This window comes from Emydura macquarii, unplaced genomic scaffold (assembly GCF_026122565.2).
Source record: "Emydura macquarii macquarii isolate MOO-44397 ecotype Brisbane River unplaced genomic scaffold, CSIRO-AGI_Emac_v2 contig_3506, whole genome shotgun sequence".
Taxonomy (NCBI): Eukaryota; Metazoa; Chordata; order Testudines; family Chelidae; genus Emydura; species Emydura macquarii.
Window position 1 is genome coordinate 8,827,508 of NW_027133643.1, and position 11,266 is coordinate 8,838,773.

Consider the following 11,266-nt stretch of genomic DNA (forward strand, 5'->3'; position numbering starts at 1 on the left):
TTCCTAATAGGGCAGTTGAGTGTTACCTTAAATCATTTGTCACCTCTCAAATCACAAAAATCTCAAGGTATCGTTCAAACTGAATGAAAGAAATTCTGTATCACAGTGAATAACTATTTTGTAAACTATATAATCTGGAAGTGTATTTTTCTGTAGCCAAATAGTTTAACTATCATTAGCGTGCAAAACAATCTGAAGAATTATGTGTCTGCAAACTATCTGCTTTTGATCTAAACTAAAATGGATATTGTTTAATCTTGAGTGGAGATTTTTTAATACATTTTTCTCTTGTGTCTAAATAATTAAAAGGCTTGTAGAGTATAGCTGGTTTTTGAATGACTTTATTACTCATTGTCCAATAGAGGTAAGAAATAGCACTGGCAATAGTCTGTTTGCAAGTTTACAAATTCACTCCTGGAGTCCTTTAAGGAAAGGACTACTACATAGATTGCAATGCCCTATTATTAAGTGAAGGTGATTATATACTGTACATCTGTCTCCTGATATTATAAAATGGTCTGATTTAAATGTAAAACATTCAGTGCCTATTTAACATTCTGTCATCATAAAAGTGAAAATGTGTTTCCTACTTTCACAATGCACGGAGATAATTTACCTCCTCCCTTTTTCAATTCTATGATTATCTTTTATTTTATTTTCCAAGAAAGGAGGACATTGTTTAATGTCATCAGTTCATAACTTTTCAAAACTGTTATTTTGTAATGTTGTCCCTTTTCTCGGTTAGGGTGTTGTTTCCTAGAGTAAAGTTGTGTGTTAATGGGAACACTGATACATAGAGAAGTTTTGCAGTAGAGAGAAACAAAAATACATGACTGGTAGAGTTGTTACCAAGCAATATTACAAATGTTACATTAAAAAAAAACTTAAAAATTGAAATGGTGGAAAAACAATATTGAAAAAAGACAAAATGGAATTGTTTGATTAGCTTTTGGGTAGTCCTTTAGCTATATGATCTTCGTATGAAAAGTCATTCATTCATTTAAACAACATGCTCTAGTGTCTAAAAATAAGAAGCAAGAAGGATGGAGCCAAATCGTTCCCTTTATTTAAAAAAAGAAAAGAAAGAAAGAATGTATTTGATTCCTTCTGAGAGCTCTATCAATCACTGGTGGGGAAAATATACTTAGGTAGTCTACACGTTTGTTTTGCTTTTTGTTACTAAAATAATTATGTCCATAACTATTAAAAAAAAAATGAGCAAGAAAAAAGAAATTGAAAACATTCAGTAGGTTGTTCCCCCTCCCGGTTATGTTCATGGGAAAAGTAGCTGCGATAAACAGATACTGAATGAGACTGAAACTCTTTTTAAAAAAAAAAAAAAAAAAAAAAAAAAAAAAAAAGCCAAAACATTGCATGATAGTCTCTAAGCAGTTCCATCTGTCAAGCAGAAATTTTAGGCTAATAGCCTGTGGCGATCTCCCTCCGCAGTCCACTACCTGCCTTTGTCCTATTAAATCTCTTTATTCTTCTCAAAAAGAAGGAAAAAAAGAAAGGGAAAACCTTGCAGACCAAAATTATGAGTGATGAAGCCCTAATTTTGACCGCCTCTCTTTGATGTTGAGCAGTGGGTTCTTATTTTTTTTTTTAAAGGGGGGGGGGGGGACCGGGAGAGGACAGTGCTAGGAGCAGATGACTTTTCATCTCCACTTCACCTTGCCACTGGGTCTGTGAGAGATTGGTTCATTGTCAAGGAGATTTTTTTTTTACCCATGATTCCATATGGTATGGACCGGGCTACATGTTGCCCAACATGCCAGTGCAAATGTTTTCTCAATTAGGTGTCTTATCTCCCGTGAGTTAGCATCAGATGAAGCTTGCTGACAGCATAATGGCAGGGAAAACCTCCGACGGCTCCATCAAATGGCAGCTCTGCTACGACATCTCGGCCAGAACTTGGTGGATGGTGAGTTGGCAGCAGGGCTGCTTTTTTTTTTTTTTTCCTCCCTTTTCTGCTTTCCCTCCCTCTTTGACAAAATGTCCCAGACCTCACATTTATCAAATTAACATTTGATTTTTTTCACACTCTTTCGTGGAGCAGCCTCACACTTGTCCCACTTGTGTGCTTTCCTCTCTGTAACAAGAGACCGTTAATGTGAACTACAGTGTCCACAGGGCAGCTTATTCAATTCTCTTTTTAAAAGTACATGGAGAAGTAGTTTGAAAAAGCCTTGTGCAGAGTAACTTGTCTTAGTCAGCTCCCTCAGGCTTTCAGCTTTGTTTTACTTTTATCTGCTGCTTTTCAAATATGGCATGTGTGTATATGTGTATTTTTTGCCGTGCAATATTTTCTATAGAGGGGAGGGGGAAAGTTCAATACATTACAAAACAACCTGATTACAGTAAAACTCTGGGATGGTACATTTATGTCACAGTATAAAATCATCACGTGAGAGAGAAGTGTGTTTTGCAAAGCGCTGCCTTTCATCAGAGACCCCAATCTAACTTTTCCCTCCGTTTGTTTATGTTAGAACAGGTTACCATTCTGTTATGATCCCAAGCCATGTGTTATAGATCCCACATTATCTGGCTCAAGCTGCATTTGGGCACAATTAAAGTTTTAATAAAGTTCCAGTGAGCTCCGTAGAATGAGTTAACTAGCATGTCATGGTCAGTCGGGCCAGACAACCTTTGACATCTTGAATCTATAAGAGGTATAGTGAGTTAGGAGGATGCACAATAGCCCATTGTAGCGGAAGATTCAAGTCCTGTTGTGATGAAGAGAGTCCTCAAATCATTACTGCCCTCGTTAGTGTGTTGTCCGTTAGGGATTAATTCGTTAGCAGTGCATTTTTAGTTTTCTGTAATTATTATTCTTGAGGCAAGCGTGAATTCTTCCAGTGAGAGAAAAAGTTTGCTGCCAGGACAATGAATGTATTATCCGTTCCTAACTGGACCGTGAACTTCAGCTCATTTCACATAGATATCAGTTAAAAAAGGACTGGCAAGTGGAATTACAAAACAAGGCATGATCAGTTTCATTGTATGATATGCCGAAACAAGTAGGGGGTTTCCCTCCCCCTCACCTCCCTGTACCACTTTTTGGTATCATTCGGAAAGTTTAAGACCTCTGAGGACTTGAAAGACTTTTAAAAGTGAGATACTGAAGGTTTTTATTCTGCTGCTTGGTGGTGGCCATTGTGTGTATCATGTGGCTTGTGTTTAAAGGTGTTCGGGCTTTTGGGGTGGTTGTTTTGTTTTTGTGTTTTTGGTGTTTTGTTTTAACTTTTAATTTCTTAACCGTCCATTAGAGGTTTACCAGTGCTTGCCCGTGAAAAGTTCCATGAAGCTTTTGGTTAATTATAATAGTGAAAGGCTAACCACTTTACTTATACTACTGATTTTCCAATTAGACTTTCTGCCAGGGAAAATGGGGGGGAAGAGGGAGAGGAAGGAAGGGAATATTTGCATGCTCCGAAACTGTTGACTATTCACTGGACTTTTTTTTTTTTAGCTTGTAAAACTCCAGTAAATAACCCTATTGATTCTCAGCTATCTTTTTCGAAGCGAAGTTGTAAACTGCATGTTTTAACTAGACACTTGATGGCACGTTGCAATTTAAGCTTATTCTAATTAATTTGTCTATTTTATTAGCACTTCTATTTTATTGTTTATCACCTGTTTTTATGACAGGGGTACCAATGTTTATTTTTTCATAAGTATCTTCAAATTCTGTTAGACAACTATTTGCTCCCTTTGGAAAGTATCCTAGAAAGTTGCTTTTCATTCACAATTATTTCACAGATGTTTTACTGCTGTGAATATAATATGTAAAAATGCTGGAAACATTTAGTAATGCACTTGACTAAAAATAAACAGTTTTACAACCACACATGCTGTTGTTTAGATTAAACATTGCAGAAAATTCTTCTTAAACTTGAACATGTCACACCATTTATTTTCTAAAAGAACAAACAAGAAAAAACTCCCAAAAAAAACCCCATAAAACAGCCTGTTTAAAAGAAGTTGGGCTACATGAAAGAGACTTTATTTTAACTGAAATTAATAATTCAAGAACTTGTACAATAGAAGTGTTAGTTACAAATAATTTTAAGATAAGATTTCAATTATTGATGGAAGAATAAGCAGTTTTGGTACACCATCTGAGTCTATAATGTCTAGTATAATCAAAAGTACGGACGCATTATTTATTTTTACCCCAAAACCTCATCAGAGTTGCCACAATTGTTTAATCAAAAGTAAGAAACAAAGTAGATTTTAATGTCCTAAGGCAAATAAAGCTTTAAAATTACCTCATGCATCTTCTGGCTGCACAAAAATCTCTGCTGCATAGCGCTAAACTTCGGTTTGGTACTGCCAGCATACAAAGAGATGAGTGAATACCCCTTCCATCCATACGACTCAGCTGCCAGCACTGTGATATGCAATTTTGCTTTTTAATGAATCGAAAATAATTTGTGTCAAATGAGTGAGTTTGTTTTCTTTCTGAAGCAGATTCTGAATGAGTTTTAAGCCACAGTCATCCACTGTACTGGAGTATTATGGCCAACTTTAAAGGTTCTGTGTCATTATGATGAAAAGAGCTGTTATAATGAAAGAAACTGCTTTATAAAAAGCTGGGTGTAGTAATCTGTCTCTCAACCTCACGCTCTTTCAATCCAGTCTATAGTATGTTTATAGCTAGATAGCTGGAGATAATGGCGATTGGTTGATTGGATGATTAGTAAAAATGAATGGATTTCATCTTTGGGTAAAGCAGCTTTCATTTTTAAAAAGAAATGGTGTCTTTATAATATGGAGTTTGTGTGCTAACATTATCTTCTGTCATAAATATATTAATGCACCTCTAATAAATGCACTTTTCTACACTGCACTTAGTATGTTCTTTGTAGCCAGCTGATGGAATGGCTAAAAAAATGTCTCTTCTTTGTCACTTTTTTTTTTTTTTTTTTTTTTGTTAATTAAATTTTTTGTTTTAACCTGAGTGATAAATGCTTCAAAGTACTATAAGCAAGGTTTATAGCATGGGTATATTTTAAGAATAATTACATTTGTCACAGAAGTTTAAGAAATCTTTTGAAATCTGATCTATTTCTCTCATGCTTTAATCATGCAAATCCAGAAATAGACATTAATTTAGTTTTACTGTGTTGTGACATCTCTGGTTGAAAACGTTTGAAAGAAATTCTGTAAACTTTTGTGATGATCCCTTCCATTTTCAAATATCTTCAATAACATTCAAAATATCAGGAGTTGGAGAATATTATATAAATGAACATATTGGAGAAATGATATTTTTAGATCAATAGAACTTTTTATTTAAATTTGATGTTGGCTGAAAGACACCATAAAATATTAATCAGACAAAGGTTCCACTCTTTTGCAGTCTTGTGTTTGTAACAAATACATATTGCTGTACTGTTTTATAAACATTTTGTTTGCAAAAATTCTGATATCCTAGCAAGTTGGTATGGTGTAACCATGTTGGCCCATTTAATGAGAGAGCCACCTGTATGGTTCCTTTATCTATGATTGTTAAGTGAACGTGTACCTAAGTATAGATGCGGGGAAAATTCTCATTTACAATACGTAACTATACTATGTAAAGTTATTGAGACAAACTTGCTCTGTTTACATCAATGTAAATCTAGAGTCACTGCATTGAAATGAATGGAGTGACTCCAGATTTATACACCTGTGTGACTGAGAGCAAAGTTTGACCCATTATCTAGAATTTCTTAGTCAAAATGGTTTTAAAACACAAACCATTGTCCTCTTCCAAACTTGTCTAGAAAGATGCCCTATTAATAAGTAAAATGCCATTTCAAAGGAGCACATGTAAGGGCTTAATATGAAAACTATTGTTGTTGTGACAGTTAAAATGGATCCTTCAACTCCAGTAATATTCCAAAACTAATGGCAAGGTTTTTTATGTACAACTAAGAATACATATTTCAACATCTCCTTTTATTTCCTTTAGCTGCTACCATATTACAAATAATAATAAAAAACCCAATTCATGTAACATGCTGGAATCATCCTCAAAGTGGTCATTTTACAAATTTAAATGTTTTTAAAACATCAGTTCTTAGCTCTGTAGATATTGATAAATATTTTTCTTTCATGCTTTTACACTCAGTTTCTTGTGCAATTGATTAAAATTGTCCAGGTAATCTCTGCAGCAGCTAAAGCATAAAAATGGTCAAAATTAGTAGCGATGGGTAAATTAAGAATGTGTAAAAACATCAGTGTAAAGTATTGCCACAGAGGGGAATGAATGTAAACAGTAACATATTTTTAAAATGTTTTATTTCTTCTCACTCTTTGGAAACCTAATCATTCTTTACAAAGGAAAAAATGTCTGTCAGCATAAAATACTCCAGACTATAACTTCTTGTTATATATGTTAAATGGATTCTAACTACCCTAACATGCTGTTGAGTTGTACATGGCTTTCCTGATTTTGGAAGACAATTTACTGCAGACAATGTACTAAATATCAAGAGATTTACATAAATTAATACTTATCTTTGGCATGACATTATGAAAATAACAAAATGGAAACAAAATAATATTGTACTAAGGATTGTTCTTACACAGTTTTTTGTAAAGTAATTTCTTTATAGTTATAAACTCTTCAGCAGCTGCAGAAATATATTTAAAATACGATTTTTAAAAAAATGATTACCAGCATGTAACTTATACAATAGTATATTTGCTTACATATATACAGTGCATCATTATATATACTTCTGCTACTCAAAAGTCTCTTACTTTTTTACTATTCTACTGCTGTTTTTTAATGTATATGCACTTGTCCTCCTCTATTTTCTGTTCTCTTTTTCCATCACCTGTCCTGAACATTGTCAGGAATGTTTCTAATTTAAAGCCAAAGGAGTTAGTGCCTGATTAGAAGACAGGAAATTGGAGGATTAAACTGTCTGGTTAAACTTCCTTTACTATCAGCACTCAGTAATTTACACTGGATTACAAACTCAACAGGACAATTTCTACAATGTGTCATTACTTCTGTTTGTTTAAATTTTATTTTTTGTAAAAAAGCTACAAAATGGGGGAAGAGGGAGTTCGTGACTCTACGTCAATAGTTCTTTGCAACATTGTCACCCAGTAGTCTTAAAACCTCATCAAGTTTGTATAAATATCTTCATCCTTAGATCTGAGTTCATTCAATTTCAGAATGTCAATGTATGTAATATATATGTATTAAATGAACTTTAGCATGTAAACAGCCGAGCAGCAGCTAATGAAATACTTTCCGGAGGGGGGGGAGAATGATGTTATTTTGGTAAGAGGAGAATGCATCACATTAACCCTTATTCAACCCTTTCCCACTCAGAAACATTCAGGATTGCTATAATGTAATGCTATAGCTGGGCAACATCCTAAGAAAGAGATAGTGAGAAAAGCCAATTTATCTGGAAGACTTAACTCTGAATCCTAGTACTACCAACTGCGCCAGGAATCTCAAGTGTGAGGGTTTAGTTCATAGCTTGCCAGGTGAGAACACTTCACAGAGCTATTGATAACAGACGAGGATATGGAGAGGGGGACATTTCTTTTTAACTTTTTGGGCCAATCCATCTGCTCCATTGACTTCAGTAGAATTATTCTAGGGATAAGGATGGCCCTCTGTTACCAAGTTTACTGTAAGACATGAAAATAGCAAATAATATTTAAATTTAATCTTTGATGGACCTTGTGCCTCTCTACGCTACCATCATCCACCTCTCTTTCATACTAAAAACTGGGATCCCCAAGGGGAGCCCAAATGCCAGTGAAGGTTAGAGCTCACACCTGAATGGGAGGATCTGTGCATGGGCTGGTACAGTAGGTCTGTGACCCTGATCCAGCAAAGGCTTACTTACAAAGGCAATGGGACTACACATGTTTTAAAATGAAGCATGTATATAAATCTTTGCAGGATTAGAACTTTAGACTGATAAACTAGAAGAGTTGTTGGAAATGGTTGGGAGCCACTGACGTACAGTGGTGCTTTTTGGCTCCTTCCTGCAGGTGTGGTGTTGAATCATTCAGCAAGACACCTGGACTGATACTGAGAATAGGTGAAAATGGAAGTGGAAGCAAAGTATATTTTTAAAAGGCTTAGTTGGTCAAGATGGATCGGTTGCAATAAGAATATGAAAGATTCTGAAACTTTCTGTAATGAAACAGAAGATAATAAAATGATATTATGTACTTGTATAGAGAGGAGAAAGCAATGTTTATTGATGTGTAAACAGAAGTGAGTCAGGGATCCCTGAGTTTTAATTCTAAGACTGAACGACTCCTATTGTGACCATTATCAACTCACTTTACCTCTCTCCATTACTGTCTTAATCTGTACTTACTTATTTTCCTGATGATACTTACTTATTTTTTTAAGAAGTTGTGAGGATTAATTAAAGTTTTTTTTAACTCACTTTAAATACAAATAGTGCTAAATGTTCATAACTGTGCAAGGTCCTTTAAAGCAGATAAAATATTCTAAATATATATCCATATCTCAAACTGAGGAAAACATTATTTTAGTTTGCTAATATCGTTGGCCAAAGTCTTTACGAAGGCAAAATTCCCATTAACTTCACTGGGTGTCTTCGCTAAGCAAGGACTCCAGGATTTGCACCTTCTAGCAATTACAGAACTCATATGAAAATGTAAGGTCTTTACGTAGGCAAATGCGCACACAAACACCAAGGGCCTGATCCTCCTGCCATTGAAGTTAACGGCAAAACTCCTATTGACCTCGTTGGTGCAAGATCAGTCCTACATAATAAGTAAGGCCTACCGGATTGGGGCCCCATAGTGCCAGGCACTGTACAAATGCCCCAAAGAGCTTTGAACTTAAACTCGCCATAATAAAAATCACTGATCTGATTTTTCATATACTAGATTTCTGTAAAGTAGTTGAGTAGTGTAAGAATTCATAGAAGAGATAAAACAGATATATTGGCTAATGGAGTGGAATTCAAACCATTTGCTACATATAAACATATATTTTCCAGAGGTCTGCCAAACACAAATTTAACAATACAGCTAGAGATTTGTTGAAGTATGGTATAGTACAGATGCCACATGTTTTGCAGACATTTCCTACCAATAATTACATTGTCCTTGCTTTCAAAAAAAAACCACACTGCCCTCGATCCTCACAAACAGCCCATATTAATTTCAAAACTCAGGTGGAATTGCACACATGGATTAAGGCTGTCAGTGGGTGGAAATTGAAGGATGTGTCTAAAACAGGACGACTCAAAATACATCAGGGCGTGGTTTGCCATTGATCAACACACAGTTCTTAATTAAATCAATGGAAATTTGGTGCAAAAAAGATTTATGGTAAGATTCAGCCCCTAGCAAAGTGCTTCTACAATTTATATCTGTGGTATGTAAAGTAGAGATTATTTTGCCCAGAAAGAGATGGAGAAAATGGGCCAAATTTTGCAATTAAGTACGTTTGCAATTGAATTACGAGTTCTGCCTTACTAACACAGGGGTAAAGGGCAGCAGAATATGGCCTAAAATGTATGTGTAAAGCAAATGTGAAGAAGAGACTTATGCTTTCAAGGTTAGTATAACCCCAAATTTGTCCTAAACTGCCATTTTTATTTTCTATAACTGTAAAATCCATACTTTTAAATGTTTCTTTCAAAACAAAAATCCACATTCAAATTGTCCAAGGAATTCTCTTCAAACAAAAGTACAGTGCCAAGAGCGAAGTACTCATGCTCAAACCACTACAACAATGATCATTGCCCAGCATGCATGAGCAACCCTACAATAACAAGTTTGCATGCATATGCAAGATGAAAAATGTTTTGGTAAGATACAGATTTGTTTCCAGAATCCAGCTGGTTATTAATGACACCAAAGCATTTTCACGAGTGACAAAGTGACTTTCTGAAAGTTTAGTATTGATTCCATATTACTAAAAAGCACTGAGTTGAAAAGAGAACGTTTTTCTATTAATATTTTGCTTAAATATACTTTTGAAATATTTGCTTTAATTAAAGATCTCTAAGGCTACTCAACCAAGGAGGGGTCTGAGACCACGGTGCAAGGAAGCTGTGACCATGGAAGTTAACATGGATTTGGAGACGGAAACATTTCTTCTCCGACAGCTATGGAATGCCTCATTAGGCATACTGTGCTGCACTATTCCCAGAAGCAAAGCTTCATACTAAGCCCAGATTGATCGCCATATGACAAATGATGTTGGGGAGGGGTGAACTCCACTAAAAGTTCTTGCTTAGAACAGGCTTTTTCCCAGGTGGTTAAAAGTCAACCAGTCAAGAATTTTAAGAGCCATCGCTCAGAATCCTGGTGTCCTAACCAGATGCCAGCTGGGTTAATTATATCCTGCCTACCTAAGTTCCCCCGGAAGTGTCAACTGAACTCAGTAGTCATCTTCACTTCCTGACCCAAACTATTGTATAGAGTTGCTGTGCAGTGTTAAGCAACTGCTGTATTCCATCTCTGAGGTAGCTGCATTTCGATGGTGATCATGCTACATCCAGCAGCTGCCTCCCAGGGATGTTGTGAAAGCGTAATTTAAAATTTGTAAAGCACTTTGACATGCTCATATGAAAGCTACTATTGAAGACAAAGTGATTTTTTTTTATCTTCCCATCACTGATGGTTATAGAGCAGAAAAACTCTTTGCTCTTTCATTTCAGCCATCATTCAGCAGTTTTAATTACCCCAAATCCTAAGTCTTGTCTGAGGTAGTTCACTTCCAGACATGTTCACCAAAGACTTTTTGAATAAGTTATTGCTACATGTGCATGTGCACACACATGCACTCACATTTTGATAGCCCCGACTTACAAAATTTCAGATTCCAGTATGATAGAAAGAAATCAGTATCACGGTGCAAGGGACCAAATTCTTATCTTGTTTTCACTGATGTATATCTGGAACAACTCCATTGATTTCAGATTTTCAGTAGTTTAAATGGGAGTAGAAACGGACTGTATGCATTTCCATAGTGCTTAGCCTCTGAGGATCTCAAAGCATTTACACATATTCATTAAGTCTCACATCACCCATGTGGGGAAAGTCACTAGCAATGTACCCATTTTACCGAGAGGGAGTTAGTTAAATTGATTTGGTCAGGGTCACACACAGACCAATTGCAGAGGTAAGAAGAGAAACCAGACCATCTGATTTCTGGAACCTTGCTCTGACAATTAGTTTACATGCCTACGCTTAGGAACAGAGAGCGCATGCATGTGTGATGTACACACAGTTTGCTTATAGTAGGTTTTAC

At 35.7% G+C, this 11,266-nt stretch overlaps 1 long non-coding RNA gene across 1 annotated transcript in view; it reads left to right on the forward strand.

The window, feature by feature from the left end:
• Nucleotides 1-8,394, forward strand: part of LOC137145054 (uncharacterized) — a 28,442-nt gene extending 20,048 nt beyond the window's left edge. Inside the window, exons 2-3 of the long non-coding RNA XR_010917553.1 lie at nt 1,800-1,924; nt 8,014-8,394. This is a non-coding gene — a long non-coding RNA (uncharacterized lncRNA). The remainder of the gene's footprint in view (nt 1-1,799; nt 1,925-8,013) is intronic.
• The last annotated feature ends 2,872 nt before the right edge of the window (nt 8,395-11,266 follow it).